The sequence below is a fragment of the Protopterus annectens genome, chromosome 16.part0 (assembly GCF_019279795.1).
Source record: "Protopterus annectens isolate FY-2018-M chromosome 16.part0, PAN1.0, whole genome shotgun sequence".
Classification (NCBI taxonomy): domain Eukaryota; kingdom Metazoa; phylum Chordata; order Ceratodontiformes; family Protopteridae; genus Protopterus; species Protopterus annectens.
Genome location: NC_056750.1, coordinates 640,252,978 through 640,271,209, shown reverse-complemented (window position 1 = coordinate 640,271,209; position 18,232 = coordinate 640,252,978). Strand labels below are relative to the sequence as shown.

Here is an 18,232-nt window from a genome sequence, read left to right as displayed (position 1 = left end):
CAAATGCAACCAGCAGCTGTTCAGATTTCCTAAGAGGCTTAAGTCCTGTCCAAGTAAAATCTAAGTTGTCTGTGCAAATCCAAGGAGAGCAGCATTCGTTCCCCTTTGTTCTGCGGATTAGAAAATAAGGTTGGCAAATGAATGGATTGATTAAAGGCCACAATGGATACCACCTTGGGCATAAAGGAGGGATTGGTCCTGAGGGACACCCTGTCAGCATGAATGATGACGAAAGACTCCACTGCCATGAGGACCTGTAACTCACTCAGACACCCTTCTTGCTGAAGTGATGGCTAGAAGGAAGGCTGTTTTCCAAAAAAGGAATTTCAACTCTGCATTTGCAGCTGGCTCAAGGGGGGGGGGTAAAGTGGGCTTTTCCAATACAAAGTTAAGGTCCCAGGCTGGAGTAGGGGCTCTCCTGGGTGGTCTCAAGTTTTTGGCCCCTCTGAGGAATTGCTTCAGCAATGGGCGAGAGAAGAGGGGTGGCTCTGTATTTTAAATGTGCTGAAATGGCTGAGGCATGAATCTTGATGGAAGAAAAGGAAAGGCCCTTGTACAGCATCTCAGTTAAGTATTGAAGAACATGAGGTAAATTGGGCACCGCTGTGCCCATCCCTTGAGTGCGACTCCAGGAACAGAATCTTTTCCATTTTTCAGCATAGGATTTTCTACCACTGGGCCTCCTTGCCTCCAGAATGACATCCATCACTTGCTTACTGAGGGATGGCAACAGTGAGATCAGGTAATTTAGCCAGGCTGCAAGGTTCAGGGTTTGAAGCTGTGGGTGCAGAAATCTGGCCCTCAGGCTGAACAGCAGGGCAGGGGTCTGAGGCATGGTGCCAGCATTGATGCACTGCGCAAGAGGGGGTACCAGTGTTGGCGTGGCCAATCTGGTGAAATCAGTATTGTCCTTGGTTTGCCCCGTTTGATCTTTAGTAGCACTTTGGAGAGGAGGAAAGGCATAAACTGATAAGGTTTTTCCAGGTGAAGTACAAGGCATCCACTTTCCAAGCTTGTTTGTGGAGAGTCCTTGCGCAGAATTTGTCCAATTGGTAGTTCTGTGGGGAGGCAAACAGGTCTATCTCTGGGCTCCCCCATTTGTTTCTAAAACATGCTGAATATAGTACAGTTGTGTACCTACCATAAATGTAACTGTTCAAATGTATTCACTGTTGCAGTCATTACACTTGGGTTACATCCTGCTGGTAGGCTACCCGCAGTCGGCCTGAATTCCAGTGTCTTGGTCCGGCGTCTGTTACTGTCGCCTCTTCCCTGACATCAGTGCGCCAGGGGTATAAAAGATGCAGCCGACGCCATTTTTCTTCAGTTTTTCTTGCCCCAGTTGTCAGGTGTCCCCAAATTGGTAGGCTAAAAATTTATGCCAATAAGTATGCATGCAATAACAAACATTTCCTTCATGTACAAGCAAATACACCACATAGGTTGTATAGGATAGAGAAGTACAGATAGGTCCCAGCAAAGAAAAAAGGGGATGGTGGGTGGATAACCTGGACTGCAACAGTGAATACACTAACATCTACATTTATGGTAGGTACACAACTGTACTATGTTCATCGTGTTTCACTGTTGCAGTCATTACACTCTGGTTGAATCCCAAAGCTGAGGTAGGGTGGCTGGGTCTAAACAGGACTAGGAGAGGCTATAAGGCCCTGCAAAGCCTGCTCTGGATTTAGAGTAGAGAGGTAAAATGGTATTGCTTGGGAAAGTGTGCACTGAACTCCAAGTTGCAGCCCCCAAAATGTCTTTGGTTGGTACCCCTCTGAGGAAGGCTGCTGAAGTGGCTGCTGCTCTGGTAGAATGTAGCCGAATGCCCTTAGGAATTGGATTTGCCATGTTGTGAATAACAGAATCGAATGCAGTGGCCTATCCATTTCGAAATAGTCTGCTTTGAGATAGGCTTTCCTTGTGATCCTGCAGCATATGCCACTAAAAGTTACTCAGTCTTTCTGAAAGCTTTAGTTCCGTCCAAGTAGAAGCGTAGCTGTCTATGTCCAAAGAATGCAGGAGTGTCTCACCCTTATTCTGTGGGTTTGGATAAAAAGTAGGCAAATGAATGGTTCGGTTAAGGGCCACACTGGACATTACCTTAGGCATAAATGTAGGGTTAGTCCTCAGAGAAACCCTGTCTGGATGGAAAATGACGAAAGGTTCAACAGCCATGAGAGCCTGTAACTCTGAAACTCGTCTTGCAGAGGTTATTGCTAGGAGCAGAGCTGTTTTCAAAGATAAGAACTTTATTTCAGCTGTATTGGCTGGCTCAAAAGGCGGCAGTGCGAGTTTCTCAAATACATAATTGAGGTCCCATGTAGGCACTGGTGCTCTCCTTGGAGGTCTTATGTTTTTGGCCCCTCTGAGGTACTGCCTTAGCAATGGATGAGAAAAATTAGAAGTTATGTACTCACCATAACGTTCCATATGAGTAGGTGACTTCATTCGGATGCAACCTGTGGGTATCGGATCCGACCTCGGATCCGAGCCGGCAATTCAAAAGCTTAGGCTCCGAGCTCCTAGCTCCTCCCTCTTACCCATAACCCCTTGCCACGCCCTGACTGACCTCAGATTGAGTTTGCCTCAAATACTGACCACAGTATACTAAAACAGCATAAATACTGCCTATAAAGGTCAGGGGATGGAGGGATGGTTGCATCCGAATGAAGTCACCTACTCAGATGGAACGTTATGGTGAGTACATAACTTCTAAATCTGAAGTAGGAAGACTTCATTCGTCTGCAACCTGTGGGACAGAGTCCCTAGCTACCTGAATCTTGGGCGGCCATCATGGAAGGATGTTCCGAGCACCGCTGAGCCAAAGGATGCTCTTCCTCTAGAAACAACATCCACCTTGTAATGAGAAATAAAAGTATGAGGCGAGGCCCAAGTAGCTGCCAGCAGATATCATCCAACGAAACACGGGACTTAAAGGCGGCTGACGAGAAACTGCCCTAGTAGAATGAGCCGTAACCCTCTTAGGAGCAGGTCTGCCTGAAGTGTCATATGCCTGCAATATGCAATTAGCAATCCATTTAGACAGAGTGACTTTAGACACTGCTTTACCCAGAGCAAATTTAGCAAAGGAGACGAACAGCTGATCTGATTTCCTGTGGCCAGCTGTCCTGTTAATATAAAACGTAATTGTCTATGAACATCCAATGAATGCAATTTGTATTCCCTTTGTTTGAATACTTGGGAAAAAGACAGGCAAATTGATTGACTGGTTAATATTGGATTCAGAAGAGACCTTCGAAGAAAAGATGGATTGGTCCTGAGGCACACCCTATCAGGGAAGAAAGAAAGGTAAGGCGGTTTGACACAAAGAGCCTGAAGCTCAGACACCCTTCTGGCTGAAGTGATAGCTACCAGAAAGACAGTCTTCCAGGAAAGGAATTTTAAATCAGCAGAAGCTGCAGGCTCAAGGGAGGAGCAGTAAGGGCCTGCAGGACTAAAGACAAATCCCAAGGCGGTACAACCTCCTTGACTGGAGGCCTTAATAAAAACTCCGTTGAGAAAGGATTTGCATAATTTCGCTGTCATAAGGGGAGCTGTGTCCTGTCCAATGTGATAATGCGATATAGCCGCCAATTGTACTTTAATCGTGGAAGAACTGGCCCCTTGATGAAAGAGGTCTGTTAAAAATTCTAGCACCGCAGAGATAGGTGCTGAAAAGGATCCACCGTTCTCTGCCCTGCCCATATAGAGAACCTCTTCCATTTACTCCGATAAACCTGTCTGGTAGAAGGTTTATGAGCAGCCACCAAAATTGCTTTGACCGTGAAGAGATACCGAGTCCTAATTAAGGTTGGAATTGGAGCAGCCAAGCTGTCAACTTCAGGGTCCGCAGATTGGGAACTGGCATTCCCAGAGGGTGAGAGATGAGATCCAATTGGATCCAGAATCCATGGTGGATTGATTTTGTGAGACCATAAGGGGAACCAAGGTTGTCGAGGCCAGAATGGGGCAATGAGAATCATTCTGCTCCCCAAACTGTTGGCTTTCTGCAGAAACCTCTGCATCAGAGGAAGTGGAGGGTAGGCATAAAGGAGACCGAGGCCAAGCATGCACCAGAGCATCCTCGAACTCCCTGGTGGGGAAGTAGAGCGAAGGAATTGTCCCATTTGGCGTTTGAGGGAGAACAAAAGATCGCAACAGGGTTGCCCCAAACGGCAAAAATCTTCTTCGCTACTTGAAGGTTTAGGGACCACTCGTGTGGAGAAAGGATGGTGCGACTGAGCTTGTCCGGCAGGATGTTGGACTTTCCCGGAATGTGCGTTGCTATCAGAAAGCGTTTGGTGGAAATTGCCCATTCCCAGACTCTCATGGCCTCTCGACAAAGGGGATAAGACCTGGTTCCTCCCTGCTTGTTGATATACCAGACTACGGACATGTTGTCTGTCTGAATCGCAATAGTCCCTGTAGGAAGAACGTGGTGAAGTGCTTGCAACGCTAGGAGCACCCCCTCATTTCCAGGACATTTATATGCAATGATGTCTCTGTGGGATTCCACGTGCCTTGGACAATCTTTCCCGCAGAATGCCCCCCCCACCCGAGGCAAGAAGCGTCCGTGGTCACTGTGGCTCGGGAAATGCAGCAAAGGGTCTTCCTGCTAGGGGCTCCGGAGAAAGAAGCCACCACAGAAGGGAGTCCCTGCACACTCTGCTGACCGCAATCGGAGCGTTTAGAGACGAACAAAGAGGAGACCACTGAACTTGAAGGGTCCATTGAAGAACCCGCATGCGTAAGCGGGCATGAATTAGAAGCGGAATAGCTGCCGCCATAGAACCTAGGGCCCTCAGGACCGAAGCTGCAGTTGGTGACGGTTGAAGGATCGCTGTCACATGACACCTCAGGCTGACGATACGGTCTGGGGTGAGGAAGGCTCGCATTGATCTGGTGTCTAGTCTTCCTCCTATGAAATCTATAATTTGAGTTGGATTCAGGAAAGATTTCTCCCAGTTAATCGTTATGCCCAGCCTTGGTGCTAGTTGAAGGAAGTAATCCCTGGCTGAGCACAGAAGATGCCTTGATGATGCAGGTAGGAGCCAGTCGTGCAGGCAGGGAAAGAGCTGTAATGCCTGGAGCCTCAGGTGGGCGCTACCACCGCTAACACCTTGGTAAACACCCTGGGGGCTGAGGTGAGACCAAAGGGAGGACCCTGAACTGACAGTGACTGGCTCCCAGCCGAAGCGAAGAAACCTCCTGGATCGCCTGTCCATCCGAATGTGGTAGTACGCATCCTTGAGGTCTATGGAACACATCCAGTCGTTCTCCTTCAACAGGGGGAGTATAGATTGCAGGGTGACCATCCGGAACTTTGCTTGGTTACTGACAGGTTCAACAGGGAAAGGTCTAAAATTGGTCTTAAGTCCCCGTCTTCTTTGGCACCAAAAGAACCTGGAGTAAAACCCTAATCCGCTTGATCTGGGGGACGCTGGATGGCTTTTTTCCTAGCAGCTGCTCGATTTCGAGCTGCCGCCTCCCTTTGGTCGGGTGGAACATCTGGGAGGCTGCGAGATTTGGGGATCTTGATTAGGGTATTGAATATCCTCTGGATATGAGTCAAGCACCCAACTGTCTGTTGTTATGGACTCCCAAGAAGTCAGGTGCATCGAACCGCCCCGACTGCCTCCAGAGACGGACAGCCGGGCAACCCTTCAGGGCTGCTGCGTGGGTCTCTCAGAGAAGGGTTCTCTGGACCCAAAATTGCCAGGAGCCCCCTGCCTCTGGCACGACCTCCCGTCCTCCTCTGCCACGGAAGGACTGGTTATCCGGAGCAGGTTGGGACTGCGACTTCGGAACCACATCTTCTTCTGTCCCTTTGGTTCTTAGAGAAGCACCTCTGGGGAGCTGAGAAGCGGACTCCGGCGGCAGACAGCGTCTTCCCGTCCTTTTCGCTCTGGACAAGTGTCTCGCGAACAGTCTTGCCAAATAAGGCAGAACCATTGAAAGGGGCATTCGCGAAGGTCGCCTTAAAGAGCTCAGCAAAATCACAATGGCGGAGCCAGGCCTGTCGCCTCATGACAAGACCTGCTCCGCTGGCTCTAGCGGCTCCCTCAGTAGCATGAGACAGCAGCCGCATAGATGTATTGGATACAGATCTGAGAGTGGCCATTCGGTGGAATAAACCTGCTTATCCTCACCGAGATGGACTCGGGGAGATGCAGCACTCTTTAATCAGATCTCGCTGCATCCTAATGACATGCCATGTAGTTCAGCTCTCAAGGAGAAGGTCGCTGAACTAAACACTCGCTTCCCAATTCGATCCATCGAACGGGACTCCTTGCCCGGAGGATGGACGGAGGGACTCTCCTGGGCCAATTCCTCTTCGTGGCTGCAGCCATCATCATGGCATCTACTGGGGACCCTTACTCCAGTGGGTGCGGTCTGATGGAGGAGAAAGAATGCGGTCCGGGCGTTTTGGGATAGGCTCAATGGTGTCCGGATCCTTCCACGCCCTGATAGATATAAGATCTACCAGGGGTCAGCAGGAGGGGACACCCAAGAGGTAGAAGGGCCCGCCTCGAATGCCTCCAAGAACACAGACTTCGTCAAGAAGCCTTGGGGCAGACCACCCCCTGATCCTTAACATCTCCATGATGTCTCCAAATGAGACGTCCTCAGGGGTGACCTAGGGAGCCTTCCCTTCATCCAAGTCCGTGTCTTCAGTGACGGACTCAGGGAGTCCATGTGCCTCCTCTTGCACTTGCGCTAGGTACTTCATCGGGGCTGTCCGAGGAGTACTCTTCAGCAGATGGATGTTCCAAGGGAACCACTTGGGACATCGAGGCGGGCTGTCCCTGGGACCGCTGGTGGGGGCCTGGCCCAACTGCAATGGAGTGCGGATGGAGCCGTGGCAGGGACCGGGGTCCGGATGTCCTCGACAGTGCCCTTTCCATAACGTTGAAAGCCGAGGGGAGCCAGCTTCTAAGCCCGAGCCGACCCCCACTCGGATCCGCACGGATCGGAGTCGGAGCCGAAACCGCCGGATCCGAGACCAGTGTGCTCCGACCTGGACGGAGCCGAAGACACACCAGCTCCTCGGATCCGAGGCTCGCCCTCGGCTCCGAGAGGTCGGGTCCGGCACCAAGCACTCAGGATGGGACGGATCCGAGGTGCGCCGACCAATCGGATCCGACCCACCCCGGATCCAAATCTGCACGGCGCCAAAGCTCCGAACCCGTGGTATGGGTCGGAGAAGGAGCTACGGGGCAAAAAGTCGAAGCCCCTCCCGGTTGGGGGCTAGAGCACTCCCATTTGCATTTGGGCCTGGATGAATTTCCTCATCATCCGTCCATATCAGCTTCGCCATCGAAAAGGTCGATCTAGAGGAGGCCACCAAGCGACCTAGAGAACCGCCTGAGACCTCCTGGAAGGGTTAGCCTCCTCCTCCTCGGGTCCAGGAGAGAACCGAGGGAGTGGAGCCGAGGAGGAGGAAAGCTAGAAGGCACAGGTGAAGCCCGCTTAGATGGAGGAGCCGAGCTGGAAGCTTCGCCTCCTCTTGTGGTGCTTCTCCTGTGCCTCCTTCTGTCTCTCCCTACTAGAATCCTTCCTCCGGCATTTTTAAGGGAGGTTGAGTCCCAGCCGAGGGGAGAACTGACAGCAACAAGTTGCTGACTGGGGCAGAGGCGAAGCAGTATCTGGGGGTAAAAGACCCGCCAGCACTAACTTCGACCTCCTCCTTAGCCCGGGGTTGAACCCTGCACAAATGGTACAACCAGAAGACAGGTGTTCAACCCTCAAGCATTTAACGCACCGAGTGCCTCTAGGGCGTCTGTATCTGCCTCTTTGTGGTCTGTCTGACACTGGAAAGGACCAATTCTTTGTAGGCCAGTTCCTGCTAAATCTGGGTGGCTGTACCTGTAAGAAATCCTTTACGGTTTGCATAGATTTCGCTTTATCCTCCATTTTCTTCAACACCTCCTCTGCTTTAACACCAAATAAAGTATCACACTGTAATCGAGCATCTAGTAATTTTGCCTTGACATGACCAGGTAGAATCTGTTCCTTTAACCAAGCATGCCTCCTAATGACAGAACCCGTTACTGCGGCCCTGCAAGAGGCCTCCAGAGAATCAAAACCACATTGCAATGTATGCGTTCCCACTTGTTCGGTTGCATGCAATAAATCCTGCTTTTCGTTATTTTCTGCACAATCAGAATTTGCCAACATTTTCTGTTTTAGAAGTGACATTATGTATCGCTGATATTTAAGCATATGAAATTGACAATTTAAAGCCCTCACAGCCAAAGTAGCAGAAGTGCAAACTTTTTCCCCCATCTGTCTAGTGCCCTAGAATCCCTGTCAGAGGGGATAGGGTTTTTTGCAGTAGAAGCCTTGACCCCTTTGGGACCCTGAGAAATAGTTTCTGGATGAGCAGCAGGGTTTTTATAAAGAAATTTATGAGAGTCTGGAACACTGTAGTATCTGTCTGGTTTTACAGGGGCAGGGGTAAAGAGTCAGGAGAAAGGGAGGACTCTGAAAATACATCATCTGCAATGTCTAACACAGGGGGAATAGCAAGCGATCAGCAGCAGGGTTTTTATAAAGAAATTTATGAGAGTCTGGAACCCTGTAATATCGGTCTGGTTTTACAGGGGCAGGGGTAAAGAGTCAGGAGAAAGGGAGGACTCTGAAAATACATCTACAATGTCTAACACAGGGGGAATAGCAAGCGGCCTGTGCTGAGGTAGTAAAAGAAAATCTCTAAGCCGTTTCTTTGATTCTGAGTAGTCTTGGCTCTCCCAAGAAATACAATTGTTAACTTTTTCTGACATCGGTCTGAGGCAAGAAAAGTTTCCCCAACGGGGTACTTAGCTTTAAAGAAGACTTCGGTTTCCAATTTTTCGTAAATTCAGGAGCTGGCCGACCGGCACTTGCGAACTGCTTCTGCTTCGGGCACCGCGCGGCAAAAAAGACTGAAGAATATGGCGTCGGCTGTGTCTTATATACCTCTGCCTCACTGACGTCAGTTGAGAAAGCGACAACAACCGACGCCGGACCTAGACTTTGGAATTCGGCCGACCGAGGACCCGCCTGACGGCAGAGAACCCATATGTGATTACTGCAGCTGTATGCACGATGAACATTCATATTCTGTCTCTTGCCTAGGCCTCTTATCAGGAGGGGGATGGGAACCCCTGATCAAGGTAATTAGGTCTTCGGCCATTTTGAGCATCTGTTTTTTTAGGCATGGAAATCTGTCCAGGAGAATGCTGTACTTGTTTCTTTGTCTTTAGAGCTGCTTTAGTCTTTGCTTTGGAAGCTGAGGTTGGCTTTACATACAACTGTGTAGGTCTGAAAACACCCTCAGAAGCCAATGCCTGCTCAGCGGCTCCAGACCCATCTGAGGGAATAATTTCAGTGTGTCCAATACCTTGAGTATCCAGAGGCCTAGCTGGCTCCATGTGGGAATCGGCAGTGGCCTGTGGCTCTGAGGAAGAGAGCGTCAGGGGCTGCGAAAGGGGCTCACTGAGAACCAGCGAACTGGCTTAGTGGAAGCCTCATCGGTTTTGGACCTCGGATGCCTGTCCTTTTCCTTGCGCTTTTTATAAACTCTGATCATTGGTTGTTCTGACGGGATTATATAATTGAATCTTTGGCCAAAGTAATGAAAGGCAAAATAGTACAGACGCTTAATAGTGCGTTGGTTAAATCTAGTGCAAAACCGACAGCTAGCAACGTTGTGATCAGGGCCTAGGCAAGGAATACAGTAAGAATGAAAATCCTTATGAGGTATTTGCTTCCCACAAGAAATACAATTGTTAACTTTTTCTGACATCAGTCTGGAGCAAGAAAAACGTTTCCCCAACAGGGTACTAAGCTTTAATGAAGACTTCGGACCCGAAATTCGAATTTGAAAATCTCAGGAGTCGGCCGACCGGCACTTGCAAACTGCTTTTGCTTCGGGCACTGTGCGGCAAGAAAGACTGAAGAAAATGGCGTCGACTGCATCTTTTATACCCCTGGCGCACTGACGTCAGGGAAGAGGTGACAGCAACCGACGCCGGACCAAGACTTTGGAATTCAAGCAGACTGCGGGTAGCCTACCAGCAGGATAACCAAAGTGTAATTACTGCAACAGTGAAACACAATGAAAATCTTTGGTTCCAGTTTCCACTCGTGCGGGTCCATGGGATTTCTGCTTAGGTCATTTGCGAGTGTATTTAGCTTTCCTGGCAGGAATTAAGCCTGTAGGTGCACTTGGTAGCTCAAGGCTGTGTTCCACAGAACCATGGCTAGTCTGCAGAGAGGGTATGAGAAGGTTTCCCCCGGCTTGTTTATGTACCACATAACAGTGGTGTTGTCCGTCTTTACCAATAATTGACCTGGAAGAATGTGGTCCTTGAAGGTTGTCAGAGCATTCTGTACAGCTAAAATTTCTTTTTGATTGATAATACAGGTGCATTTGACATGTGTTCCCATTTGCCCTGAATGCAATGCCCTGCCAAATGAGCCCCCATGCATACTCTGATGCGTCTGTTAGGGTTTGGGCAGCAGGAGGTAGAGCGAATGGCAGTCCCTTGTTTTGGTGGCAAGCCTCTGCCCACCAAAGGAACTCTATCTTTAGATAAGGTATGACAGGAATCACTGATTCTAGATCCTGAGAATGTTGACATCATAGGCTTTTTAGATACCACTGTAGTTTCCTCATACGCAGTCTTGCATATGGAATCAGTAAAATGCAAGAGGCCATGAACCCCAGGGCTTGCAGTATTTTCCTTGCAGAAAGCTGGGTCTTTGTGGCCAGTAGCTTGAAGTAGGCTATCAAATGAAAGTACAGTTTTGTACCTACCATAAATGTAGATGTTCGAGGATCCACATTGCTGCAGTCCTAACACTTGGGTAGTCCGCTGTCCCAGTCGGCCCGAATACCAAAGTATATGGCTGACGTCGGTCAAGGCGCATTAGTCTGACGTCAGGACGTCAGGGTACAAATGCGCATGACCGACGTCATATCCTCAGTCTTTTCTTGCCCCAGATGTCAGAAGACCCTAAAAAGATAAGGCCAAAACCAAAAAACACCAAACACTCCTGCACCAAATATATGTACAATATATACAAATTTACAAAAGTATAACCCCACTCACACAACCACCCCTAAACACAGAGGGGAAGGAGGGAGGGTAAATTGGACTGCAGCAATGTGGATCCTCGAACATCTACATTTATGGTAGGTACAAAACTGTACTATGTTCTTCATTCCACATTGCTGCAGTCCTAACACTTGGGTAGAATCCCAAAGCAGAGGTAAGGGAGGCTGGCAAATCATAAAGAAGCAGGAGCTGTCAACATGCCCTGCAAAATAGCCGTGGCAAAACCAGCCCTAGATTTAGAGTAGAGAGGAAGGTGGTAATGCTTAGAGAAAGTATGCACTGAACTCCAAGTAGCTGCCTCCAAAATATCCTTAGTTGCCACCCCCCTTAGAAAAGCTGTTGAAGTGGCAGTAGCCCTAGTGGAATGAGGCCTAATCCCAGCTGGAATTTCCTTGCCATGATGGGAATAACAAAATGCAATGCAAAACCCAATCCACTTAGAAATAGTTTGTTTTGACACAGGCCTGCCCTGAGAACTCAAAGCAAAAGAAACAAACAACTGCTGAGACTGCCTAAAATCCTTAGTCCTGCTTAAATAATAACGCAACTGCCTGTGTACATCTAAAGTGTGCAAAATCTTTTCCCCTTATTTTGGGGATCTGCATAAAAAGTAGGCAAATGAATAGTTTGGTTTAAAGCCACACTAGAAACCACCTTAGGCATAAAGGAAGGATTAGTACGTAATGATACCCTATCCTTATGGAAAATCAAAAAAGGCTCAACCGCCATAAGGGCCTGCAATTCAGAAACCCTTCTTGCAGAAGTAATGGCCAACAAAAAAGCAGTCTTCCATGACAAGTATTTCAATTCAGCAGTAGCCGCAGGCTCAAAAGGTTGTAGAGTAAGTTTCTCCAACACAAAATTGAGATCCCAAGCAGGAGTAGGAGCTCTACGTGGGGGTCTTATATTCTTTGCCCCTCTAAGAAATTGCTTGAACAAAGGATGAGAAAACAATGGTGGGTCACAATCATAGTGAGCTGAAATTGCTGCAGCATGAATTTTAATGGAAGAGAAAGACAAACCTTTGTCCAATAACTCAGTAAGGTATTGAAGAGCCACACTCAAATTAGGCTCAGAAACCTCCAAATTCTTTGCTGCACTCCAAAATAAAAAATCTCTTCCATTTTTCTGCATACACTTTCCTTGTACTAGGTCTTCTGGCTTCCACAATCACATTCAAAACTTGTTGAGGAAGTTGAGACCTGCTATGTCTCAAAACAGAATATGCCAGGCTGTTAGATGAAGAGAGTGAAGCTTGACATTGAGTAGATGACCGTCCCTCTGAGACAATAGGTGTGGAATCAAAGGTAAAGGCCATGGAGGCTTCCTTACCAGACTCCTCAGTAATGGGTACCAGTGTTGCCGAGGCCAATCTGGAGCTATTAAAATCATCCTTGGCTTGTCTTGTCTGACCTTTAGGAGTACCTTTGGGAGAAGAGGCAGAGGTGGAAAGGCATACACATGAAGATTTTTCCAACTGAAAGAAAGAGCATCCACCTTCCAAGCTGTGTGATGAAACCTTTTCGTGCAAAACTTTGGCAGCTGGTGGTTTAGTGGAGAAGCGAACAGATCTATGTCTGGAGTTCCCCATGACACTGTCAATTTCAAATACATGAAGATCCAGTTTCCACTGTGGGGATCCATGATTTGCCTGCTTAACACATCTGCTAAGGAGTTCTGTGCTCCCGGCAGAAACCTTGCCTGAAGAGTTAGTTGCAAGCTGAGCGCAGTCTCCCATAAAATCATTGCTTGCCTGCATAGAGGGTAAGAATGTGTTCCCCTTGTTTGTTGATGTACCACATGACAGTTGTGTTGTCTGTTAGAATCAACACCTGCCCTGGAAGAAGTAACTCCTTGAAAGCCATTAATGCAAACTGGACTGCTAACATCTCCTTCATGTTGATATGTAGATGCTGTAGTCTGGCAGGCCACTTGTCTTGTACCCACTTTCCATTCAGATGAGCTCCCCAAGCTATGTCTGAGGCATCTGTCGTTAGAATCTGACTCGCCTCTGGCCGGGTCACAGAGAGTCCCTTGTTTAGGTGACATTCCTGAGCCCACCACAAAAATTCCTTTTGAATGCAAGGTATTATTTGAATGACAGTGTCCAAATCCTGGCAGTGCTGTGTCCATACATTTTGAGATACCATTGCAGCTTCCTCATATGCAGTTTGGCATTGGGAAGCACCAGAATACAAGATGCCATGAACCCTAAGGCTTGAAGGACTGTCCTTGCAGTCAGCCCGGACTGAAGAGATAGTTGATGGAAGTAAAGGGAAAGATTCTTTTGTTTGTCCGGGGTTAAAAGGCCATCTGGGTTGCTGTATTCAGTCTCACACCCAGAAAGCACATGTCTTGAGAGGGTACTAGACTGAACTTTATTTCGCTCACAGAATACCCCAGGCATCTTAGCACTGCTATCACATATTCCAAATGCTGTAAAGGTCTTCCTTTTCTTGAGCCAGAATCAGGCAGTCGACCAAGTAAGGATAGATTTGTATTCCTTTTAGCCTGAAGTAAGCTATCACTGGAGCCAGAACCTTTGTGAATACTCTGGGCAGTAGATAAGCCAAAGGGCAATGCAGAGAACTGATAATAATTCCCAGCTCGAAAACGCAGATACTTCCTGCAACTTAGTCTGATAGGTACATGAAGGTAAGCCTCCTTGAGATCTAAAGTTACCATCCAGTGATCTTTGCCCAGCAGAGGTAAAAGCTGTTGTAACGTCAACATTTTGAACTTGGGAATGTCCAGATAAGTGTTGAGGATAGATAAATCCAAAATTGGTCTCCACGTGTTCCCCTTCTTTGGTACTAGGAACAGGCGAGAATAAAATCCTAGGCCCCTTTCTGGCACAGGAACCGGCTGAATGGCCCCTATTTGGAGTAACAGAGAAAAGTACAGTTTTGTACCTACCATAAATGTAGATGTTCGAGGATTCCCTTGCTGCAGTCCTGACAATTGGGTATAGTCCGCGTCCCAGTCGGCCCGAATACCAGAGTATAAGGCTGACGTCGGTCATGGCGCCTTAGACTGACGTCAGTACGTCAGGGTACTAATGCGCATGACCGACGTCATTTCCTCAGTCTTTTCTTGCCCCAGATGTCAGAAGACCCAAAAAGACAAGTCCCAAAAACAACCTGCACCAAAAAACATGTACAATATATACAGTAATACATACAAAAAATATAAGCATGAAAACTCACCTACACAACCACCCTGAAACACAGAGGGGAAGGAGGGAGGGTAAATTGGACTGCAGCAAGGGAATCCTCGAACATCTACATTTATGGTATGTACAAAACTGTACTATGTTCTTCGCCTTCCCTTGCTGCAGTCCTGACAATTGGGTAGAATCCCAAAGCAGAGGTAAGGGAGGCTGGCAAATTATAAAGTAGCAGGAGCTGACAACATGCCTTGCAAAACAGCTGTGGCAAAACCAGCTCTAGTCTTAGAGTATATAGGCAGGTGATAATGCCTAGAGAAAGTATGCACTGAACTCCAAGTAGCTGCTTCCAGAATATCCTTAGTTGCCACCCCTTAGAAATGCTGTTGAAGTGGCAGTAGCCCTAGTGGAATGAGGCCTAATCCCAGCTGGAACCTCTTTGCCATGATGGGAATAACAAAATGCAATGCAAAAGCCAATCCACCTAGAAATAGTTTGTTTTGACACAGGCTTGCCCTGTGAACTCAAAGCAAAAGAAACAAGTAACTGCTGAGACTGCCTAAAATCTTTAGTCCTGCTCAAATAATAACGCAATTGCCTGTGTACATCTAAAGTGTGCAAAATCTTTTCCCTTTATTTTGAGGATCTGCAAAAACGTAGGCAAATGAATAGTTTGGTTTAAAGCCACACTAGAAACCACCTTAGGCATAAAGGAAGGATTAGTACGTAATGATACCCTGTCCTTATGGAAAATCAAAAGGGCTCTACTGCCATAAGGGCCTGCAACTCAGACACCCTTCTTGCAGAAGTAATAGCCAACAGAAAAGCAGTCTTCCATGACAAATATTTCAATTCAGCAGTAGCTGCAGGCTCAAAAGGTTGTAGAGTAAGTTTTTCCAACACAAAATTGAGATCCCAAGCAGGAGTAGGAGCTCACGGGGGTCTTATATTCTTTGCCCTCTAAGAAACTGCTTGAACAAAGGATGCGAAACAAAGGTGGGTCACAATCATAGTGAGCTGAAATTGCTGCAGCATGAATCTTTATGGAAGAGAAGGACAAACCTTTGTCCAATAATTCAGTAAGATATTGAAGAGCCACACTCAAATTAGGCTCTGAAATCTCCAAATTCTTTGCTGTACTCCAAAATAAAAATCTCTTCCATTTTTCTGTACACTCTCCTAGTACTAGGCCTTCTAGCTTCCATAATCACATTTAAAACTTGTTGAGGAAGCTGAGACCTACCATGCTTCAACACAGAATATGCCAAGCTGTGAGATGAAGAGATTGAAGCTTGACATTGAGCAGATGACCGTCCTTCTGAGATAACAGATGAGGAATCAGAGGTAAAGGCCATGGAGGCTTCTTTACAAGACTCCTTAGAAGTGGGTACCAGTGTTGCCGAGGCCAATCTGGAGCTATCAAAATCATCCTTGGCCTGTCCTGTCTGACCTTTAGTAATACCTTTGGAAGAAGAGGTAGAGGTGGAAAGGCATAGACATGAAGGTTTTTCCAACTGAAAGACAGAGCATCCACTTTCCAAGCTGTGTGATGAAACCCCTTTGTGCAATACTTTGGCAGCTGGTGGTTTAGTGGAGAAGCGAACAGATCTATGTCTGGAGTTCCCCATGACACTGTCAATTTCTGAAATACATGAAGATCCAGTTTCCACTGTGGGGATCCATGATTTGTCTGCTTAATACATCTGCTAGGGAGTTCTGTGCTCCTGGCAGAAACCTTGCCTGAAGAGTCAGTTGCAGGCTTAACGCAGTCTCCCATAAAATCATTGCTTGCCTGCATAGAGGATAAGAATGTGTTCCACCTTGCTTGTTGATGTACCACATGACAGTTGTGTTGTCTGTCAGAATCAACACCTGCCCTGGAGGAAGTAACTCCTTGAACGCCATCAATGCAAACTGGACTGCTAACATCTCCTTCATGTTGATATGTAGATGCTGTAGTCTGGCAGGCCACTTGTCTTGTATCCACTTTCCATTTAGATGAGCTCCCCAAGCAGTGTCCGAGGCATCTGTCGTTAAAATCTGACTCGCCTCTGGCCGGGTCACAGAGAGTCCCTTGTTTAGGTGACATTCCTGAGCCCACCACAAGAATTCCTTTTGAAGGCAAGGTATTATTTGAATGACAGTGTCCAAATCTTGGCAGTGCTGTGTCCATACATTTTGAGATACCATTGCAGCTTCCTCATATGCAGTTTGGCATTGGGAAGCACCAGAATACAAGATGCCATGAACCCTAATGCTTGAAGGACTGTCCTTGCAGTCAGCACGGACTGATGAGATAGTTGATGGAAGTAAAGTGACAGACTCTTTTGTTTGTCCGGGGTTAAAAGGCAATCTGGGCTGCTGTACTCAGTCTCACACCCAGAAAGCACATGTCTTGAGAGGGTACTAGACTGGACTTTATTTCGCTCACAGAATACCCTAGGCATCTTAGCACTGCTATGACATATTCCAGATGCTGTAGAAGGTGTTCCTTTTCTTGAGCCAGAATCAGGCAGTCGTCCAAGTAAGGATAAATTTGAATGCCTTGAAGCCTGAAGTAAGCTATCACTGGAGCCAGAACCTTTGTGAATACTCTGGGCGCAGTAGATAAGCCAAAGGGCAATGCAGAGAACTGATAATGAAAATCTCCAGTTCGAAACCGCAGATACTTTCTGCAACTTAGCCTTATGGGCACATGAAGGTAAGCTTCCTTGAGATCCAAAGTTACCATCCAGTGATCCTTGCCCAGCAGAGGTAACAGTTGCTGTAACGTCAACATCTTGAACTTGGGAATGTCCAGATAAGTGTTGAGGATAGATAAATCCAAAATTGGTCTCCACGTGTTCCCCTTCTTTGGTACTAGGAACAGGCGAGAATAAAATAAGCCCCTTTCTGATACAGGGACTGGCTGAATAGCCCCTATCTGGAGTAACTGAGAAACTTGCTTGTGAGCCTCTTTTCTTTGTGGAGGAGGAACATCTGGCATGCCTTTGAAAGGGGGCATTGTGTGGAAATAAAATCTGTACCCGTGATGAATGATATCCAGCACCCATCTGTCTTGAGTGATTAAATCCCAATTTTCTTTGAAAAGAGACAATCTTCTTCCCAAAGGAGCTGCCAGACGAGAATCCACTGGCAGCTGAAAAGGCAGGTCATTGGTTCTGCTTACGAAAGGACTGACCCCTGCCCTCACCAGAAGTCTGAGCAGGTGAACTGTCTGATCTAGGCCTAAACGAACCTTGAGCCCTGCCCCTACCACGTCTAGACCTACCCCTAGACTGGGAACCATAAGCAGGATATGTCCACCCCTTAGCAGGCCAATTTCTACTAAACTTCGGAGGCTGCACCTGCAAAAAATCTTTAACAGTCTGCATAGACTTAGCTTTGTCCTCCATTTTCTTTAAAACTGCTTCCACAGGCGGTCCAAACAACACATCAGACTGTAAAGGAGCATCCAAAATCCTGGTCTTAACATGCTCAGCTAAATTCTGATCCTTCAACCATGCATGTCTGCGAAGAACAGAACTAGTAGCAGCCACCCTCGAGGAGGCCTGAACAGCATCAAAACCACACTGCAAAGAATGCTTACCCACTTGTTCAGACACATGAACCAAATCCAGCAATTCTTTACACTCAATACCTTCCGCCAAAGCATCCACCTTAGATTTCAATTGTGAAAGGAGATAATTCTGATATTTCAGCATATGAAACTGACAATTCAACGCCGTCATGGCTAGAGTGGAAGAAGTATATACTTTCTTACCCCACCTATCCAAAGCCCTTGCCTCTTTATCAGAGGGTACAGGATTTTTAACCACAGAAGCTTTAACACCTTTAGGCCCCTGAGAAACAGTTTCTGGGTCCCCTGGGACTCAAACAAATACTTATGAGCTTGGGCACCCTATAATACCTATCAGGCTTAACAGGAGCAGGAGGCAAGGAATCAGGGTTCAGAGAA

At 47.3% G+C, this 18,232-nt stretch overlaps 2 protein-coding genes across 4 annotated transcripts in view; both read right to left on the bottom strand.

Annotated features, from left to right (window-relative positions):
• The window catches only part of REC8 (REC8 meiotic recombination protein), a 1,573,438-nt gene that overhangs the window by 880,156 nt on the left and 675,050 nt on the right, over nucleotides 1-18,232 (bottom strand). The window lies entirely within an intron of this gene.
• LOC122790446 (RNA-binding protein 39-like) overlaps nucleotides 1-18,232 on the bottom strand; it is a 758,269-nt gene that overhangs the window by 453,968 nt on the left and 286,069 nt on the right. The window lies entirely within an intron of this gene.